This window comes from Phascolarctos cinereus, unplaced genomic scaffold (genome assembly GCF_003287225.1).
Source record: "Phascolarctos cinereus isolate Bilbo 61053 unplaced genomic scaffold, phaCin_HiC Scaffold_3;HRSCAF=262, whole genome shotgun sequence".
Lineage (NCBI taxonomy): Eukaryota > Metazoa > Chordata > Mammalia > Diprotodontia > Phascolarctidae > Phascolarctos > Phascolarctos cinereus.
The window spans coordinates 42,651,676-42,657,918 of NW_027555736.1; the positions used below are offsets into that span (position 1 = coordinate 42,651,676).

The following is a 6,243-nucleotide window of genomic DNA, read 5'->3' on the forward strand; positions in this document are numbered from 1 at the left end:
GAAATTTATACTACAAGATCAGAAAAGCTAGTTTAATCATATGTCCTAGAGAAACCATGGAAAGGAATGAAAGCAAGTGAACTAAGAGAGACATATCCCCCTTTTGAAACACTTGCAACTCCCCAAATGTATTGGGGTTTTTTTTTTCATGCAGGTAAGGAATATACTGGGCATTCAGCTGAACAGACAAGAAAGGAAGGCATTTAGGATGTGGGTGTGCCAGTCTTTCCAATCAAAAGTTAAAGATTTTGAACTGTTGGTTTTGAGCTATCTTGGGAACTCAAATGTTGATGCTGCTGTATGATTAAAACTCTGTGATTTAGGTCTCTTCAAGAATTATAAACAACTCTGGCTTTGTGGGAGTGATTGGAAAAAATGGCTATCATTAGCCTTGAATGTCTAGAAGATATGTTTTATGTCACTGTCATACCAGCATAAGAGCATCTCAAATCAAGGGTTTGATCCTTTTTCATTTGCCTCAATTCAAAAAAAGCACTTGACAGAAGATTAAAGCAGTAAGAGGATTAAGTTCTAATTCCCGGGACCAGTCTCTGGGTGAGTGCCTTCCCTCAGCCTGCCTTGGTTATGTACTCTTTCCTTCCTTCTGTACTAAAGCATCAGAAAGTGCCTATACTTTTGGTCTGAGCTGTGACATCACTGGTCGATTATAATTGTGCAATACAACAAGTTCAAAGGCTGCTGCCCAAACAAATTCATTTCTCATCTTATTGTCATTTCATAAGACACAGTTTAACTTTAGTATAATTAGGTCAAAAGGGGGACATAAGATGATTTGGCTTACATTTTTAAAATAGGAAGTTGAATTTTCCCAATGCAAAAAAAGAAAGAGGTCTGAGGGGGGAAAAAACAACAACAACCCTGCTCTCCTTGAGTCAAGGCAACTTCAGTCTAAATAGAAACTTTGCAAGTCATCTTCTCACTGCATTCATGTTCAGGCAGATTGGAGTAAATTGTGTAATGCTGACCAGAAAGATCATCCTCTGTGTTTCTGGAGATTCGGGTCCTATGGCTCACCATTTCCTTTATGATCTTGTCACTGTCATTTCATCAAAACTGAACACATTTTCCAATGATGTGAAATGAGGAGATTAGAGTAGATAATTTTTAGTTAAGATTCCCTTCATGTCTATTATTCTAGCCTGAGCATAGGATGGGCTGATTTTCAGGGCTTAGCAGAACTTCTTCTGATGAACAAGGCAAATTGAATAGTAGCAAATTATCAGCTGGTAGCTTGGGCAAAAGGGAATAATACTGGATTTGGAACTGGAGGACTTTGTTTCAGAACCCAGGTGTGCTGCTTCCTATTTATGGGGGTATCAATCTTCTCTCATATGCAAAAAGGAGGTTCAATTACATGATGTCTAAGGTCCCTTCTAGTCATAAATCTATAATTTTTTGAAATAAAGAAACAATTTCTGCAGGCTAGAGAAAGACTATTGATTGTATCCTTACTAAGAAGAATTGTGATTATTTGGGTTACATGATATTCTTATACAGGAATGAAATGATTATATTGTTTACAGGTTTTGGTGTACAGGATGAGAGCACTTCCTTGAGAGAAAAGACACCATAGGGCAGTGGACAGAATACTGGCAGTTGCATGAAAAAAATTAGAGGTCAGGTCTGCAACTCACTGAGTAGGCTTCAGTAAGTCACTCAATGTAAGTTTTTGCCTCCCTAGCATTTTCTTTAGCTGTCCCCAAGGTCTGGAATGTTCTCCCTAGTCATCACCTCCTGGTTTCCCTGGCTTCATTTAAATCCAAATTAAAATCCCCTCTTCTACATGCAATTGTGTCAAATTCAAATAGAAACAAGGATCATTAATCTATACATATGGTTCCTTGTAGGCTGCATATTGATTTACTTTTCAAGATGCAGTGTGAACTGTTTTATTGAATTTTTACTTATTTTGTTAATTACTTTTTGATTACATTTGAATCTGGTTCCTGGGCTGCAGGTAGTCTGGGTGTTTGACTCTTCTATAGGAAGCCTTTCCCAACCTCTCTTAATTTGAGTGATTTCCCTTTTTTAATTATTTCCTATTTATCCTATTTAGAACTTGTTTGTATACATTTGTTCGCTTGTTTTTTCTCCCATTACACTGTGAGCTCCTTAAGGGCAAAGTCTCTTTTGCCTTTTTTTCTTATCCCCAGCACCTAGCACCAATTCCTGGCACTTATTAGGTGCTTAATAAATGTTTAATGATTTACTGACTTTCAGTCTTAGAGAGTTGAAAGAGGCAACAAAGGACTTTCTTCAAGTCACAGACAGTATATGTCAGAGGCAGGATTTAAATCTAGTAATTCCTGATTCAGGGGCTGGCTGTCTATTCTACTATCTGCCTTTTGTTAAAAATATTTTATACTTTTGGAAATGTGATCATTTAGGTCCTTTTAAAAACATGAAATGCTCAAAAATGATAACATTAACGGGTCCCTCTATAGTATTTTAAAATATGAAACAAAAGTATTGAAAACCTAGGAGATAAACATCTTTTTATCTATTAAATTCACTCAATATTAGTTAAATTTGAATTAGACAAATTACACATAAAGGTCTTCCACATTGGGGTGAGACAGGAGGTTTCAAGGTTATTCAGAGTTATTTTTATGTTTTGGGAAGCTCTAACTTATGGATTAATGGATTTAATCAATTTTGACTTTAATCAAGACAGCTTTTCCTTTCATTTGAATAAATTTCCTCCTGTTGCATTCATACTTAATTATAACATTAGTTTAAAAATATGTAACAACATTGCAGAAACAGTTAAAGTTGCCTATTACTATTTATTGGATATGATTTGTTCTTGGTTTTACAGGTCAAAGAGAGAAGATGGTACAGAAAGCAATGAAACAAATGTCGAGGAGTTCATCCTGGAGGGCTTCCCTGCTGTCCAGCACCTGGGCACACTCCTCTTTGTCATCCATTTAGTGCTATACTTGGTATCCATGACGGGAAACACAGTCATTGTCATCCTCACATGGATTGACCACCGTCTCCAAGTACCAATGTACTTCTTTCTCGGTAATTTCTCTCTTCTGGAAAGTTGCTGTATAACAACTATTATTCCCAAACTCCTGACCATCTTTTTCTCTGGTGCACAAACTATCTCCTTTGCAGCATGTCTTACACAATTCTTTTTCTTCATATTTTGGGCATCAACAGGTTTATTTCTGTTGAGTGTATTATCCCTTGATAGGTACATTGCAATCTGCAACCCACTTCATTACCATAGCATCATGAACAAGAGGGTCTGTATCCTATTAGTTTTATCCTGCTAAATTTTGGGTTTCATCCTTGTCTTCAGTCTGACATTAAAGATGTCTGCCTTATCATTCTGTGGACCTAATAACATTCATCATTTTTTCTGTGATCTGGGTCCTCTGATCCATGTCTCATGCTCTGATGCTAGTGAGGTGGAATCATTGGGCTTTTTTTAAGCTATGTTTATTGTTCTGTCTTCTCTTGTGATATCTGTCATATCCTATATCAATATAGTAAAAACAATAGCACATCTCCCTTCAGGCAAAGAACGGCAGAAAGCTTTCTCCACATGCTCTTCCATCTCATTGTCCTCTCTGTAACATATGGAAGCTCTATTTTTACGTATGTGATACCAAAGCAAGCTAACAGGTTAGATAGCCATGGAGAGTTAGTTCTTGTGAACACTGTGGCAACCCCTGTGCTGAACCCCTTCATTTATACTCTAAGAAACAAGCAGGTGAAACAGGCCTTCAGAAATGCTCTGTACAAAATTAAATTGTTGAGATAGAATTGGAGAAACTTAGAGTTGGCCACATTTACAACTTATCTTGTCTGACCCATCATCTGAGACATGAATTCTCTCTACAAAATCCCTGACATCTCTAAAATCCCTCAGCATATTCCACACCCTCCATGAAAACCTCTCATTTGAGGAAATTATTACTTCACTAGACAGACAGTGTGTCCCCAGGAAAATATGAACTGGTTTTACTTTGCCGTCTAAATCTACAAAGAATCTCTTACTGTTTTCTGCACAAAATGGCTCTCAGTAATTGAAAATAAATTCATTTTATAAGGTAATAAGCCCTTTATATACACACCCCTACACCTAAGCATCCATATTTCTATCAAAGCTCAGCTCAAATGGACCTTCCTCTCTGATTCCTTTCCTGGTCCACCCAGCTGTCACATACACCTCCAAATATTCCATTCCATTTACTTTGCACATATTTTGAATATACTTAAATGAAAACATGTTGTTTGTCCTAATATAACATAAACTCTGTCTGTGTAGGGACTGTTTCATTTTCTCTTTATATCCATCCTCCCTAGGTCTGGCTCAGTGCCTGGCAGACAATAGCTGAATAAAAATGTTATTGAATGCTCAGTAAACTATTGTGTGAAAACTTCATGGTGGCCATTACAATATGACCATCCAACTAGAGATGAGTAACTCTTTAGGGAAGGAATACAAGGAGAAAAAAAACATTTATTGAATGTTTACTACATTTTTAGGCATTGTGCTAAGCCTTTTACAAATATCATCTCTACATGGAATAGAAACAGGGACAACTCAGGAAAAAAAAAACAATTCCAATTATACAGATGAAAGGCAAGGAAGAACAAAAATAGAGTGGTGGTAGTTGATGTGGAAAAGAAGGAACAAGTAGAGGAAACATTGTAGAGATAAGGGGTTTTTAACATGAGGATTGTAAATTTATTTGTAAACACTTTGATAACTGTATTTCCATGTAATTGGTTACCTTCATAATCCTGTGCATTTGGTTTTATTAATTTAAAAGCAGTACTTTGAGAAGGGATTTATAGGTTTTACTAAAGAGCCAGATGCACTAAGAAAAGGTAAGAGAACTTAATGGAGGTAGACATAGACCTTTCCAAAAAAAAAAAAGGAGGTGGTGGTCCCTTGATAGTTTGCTCTGGTCAGATTACATCTGGTCACAGATGGGAACAATACTGAGAAGCTGGAGAACATGTGGAGGAGGGCAACCAGGACAGTCAAGAACTCGATAGCATACCGTAGAAGGAAAGGTAGAAGAAAGTTGGGATGTTTCACCTTTGCCAGGTGGAGGGGATGGGGAATAAGCATGTATATAAGACCAACCAGTATGCTAAGCTGTATCCAAATACTGGCTTATTTGGTGATCACAACAACCGTCCTTCACACACTAAATGTCTGAGACCAGATTTGAACTGAGGTCTTCCTGACTCCAAGCCCAGCACTCCATTCATTGCACCACCTGGCAGTCTGCAGAAAAGAAGACTCATAGGACATGCAATACCTGTTCTCAAGCATTTGATATGCTGTCCAGGAGGAGAGATCAGAATTGTTTTATTTGGCTACATGTGACAGAATCAGAAGCAGTGGGTGGAGGTTGCACTGAGTTCAATTTGGCCAGTGATTGAACTGAAAGGCCCAGGGAGTAACAACAAAAGGCATTTCAGAGTGGTTCAATTCACTGGAGAGTTCATCTGAGTTAAAAGAAATTGAGAAAGACATCTTTCAGAAGGATATAAGTTTCAGTCTAGACATCTATATTTCTGGGGGCATCCTGGATAAGCAGAAGAGGGCTTCATAAATATTGGATGAAAATGCTGGCCGAAGAGAGCTATAGTCTTCTCTGCACAAGAGAAGTTTACTAAGATTCTCACCTCCCCTAGGTGGACGACCTATAGGCATGACCTCAGAGCAGAGCCAAAGCTGAAGCATAGGAAGAGACCTTATCTATCTGAGCAACAGAAAACATCACATGGTGGGGCATAGGTCAAGCTGAGAGCAGTGGGATGACATCTATTGACTACATCAGTAGTTTTGCAGTATTGAAGGCATGCGTTGCCCCTATTTGTACTTCCCTTATCACATTTCCTATGTGCTAACACCTTATCTGCAGATGTCCATATATCCTGAAAATGTAAATAGTCCAAACATAATTTATATAAAGCTTCAGTGTTCCTTTCACTTTATAAGCCCCTAATAAATGCTTGTTGATCAATTAATTATTTTTTTTCTTAGTGGTTGTGTATGTATTTGTGACAAGGTAATTTCAAGGTTTGTATAGTAGAGAATGCTCTGTGAGTTCTGAGTAAGGCCAATCTGGTGGTTTAGGCTCCAGTTTGGAATGAAATTATATACTACTAAACCATATAACAATAAAATGAAGAGCTCCAACTCCTCTTGGGCTTGGTTTTTATTCCTTAGGCTATCAAGAAACTAGTTAG

The 6,243-nt window shown here is 37.6% G+C and overlaps 1 pseudogene; it reads left to right on the forward strand.

The window, feature by feature from the left end:
• Positions 1–2,816: 2,816 nt before the first annotated feature.
• On the forward strand, positions 2,817–3,793 carry LOC110213958 (olfactory receptor 6C74-like; annotated as a pseudogene).
• The last annotated feature ends 2,450 nt before the right edge of the window (positions 3,794–6,243 follow it).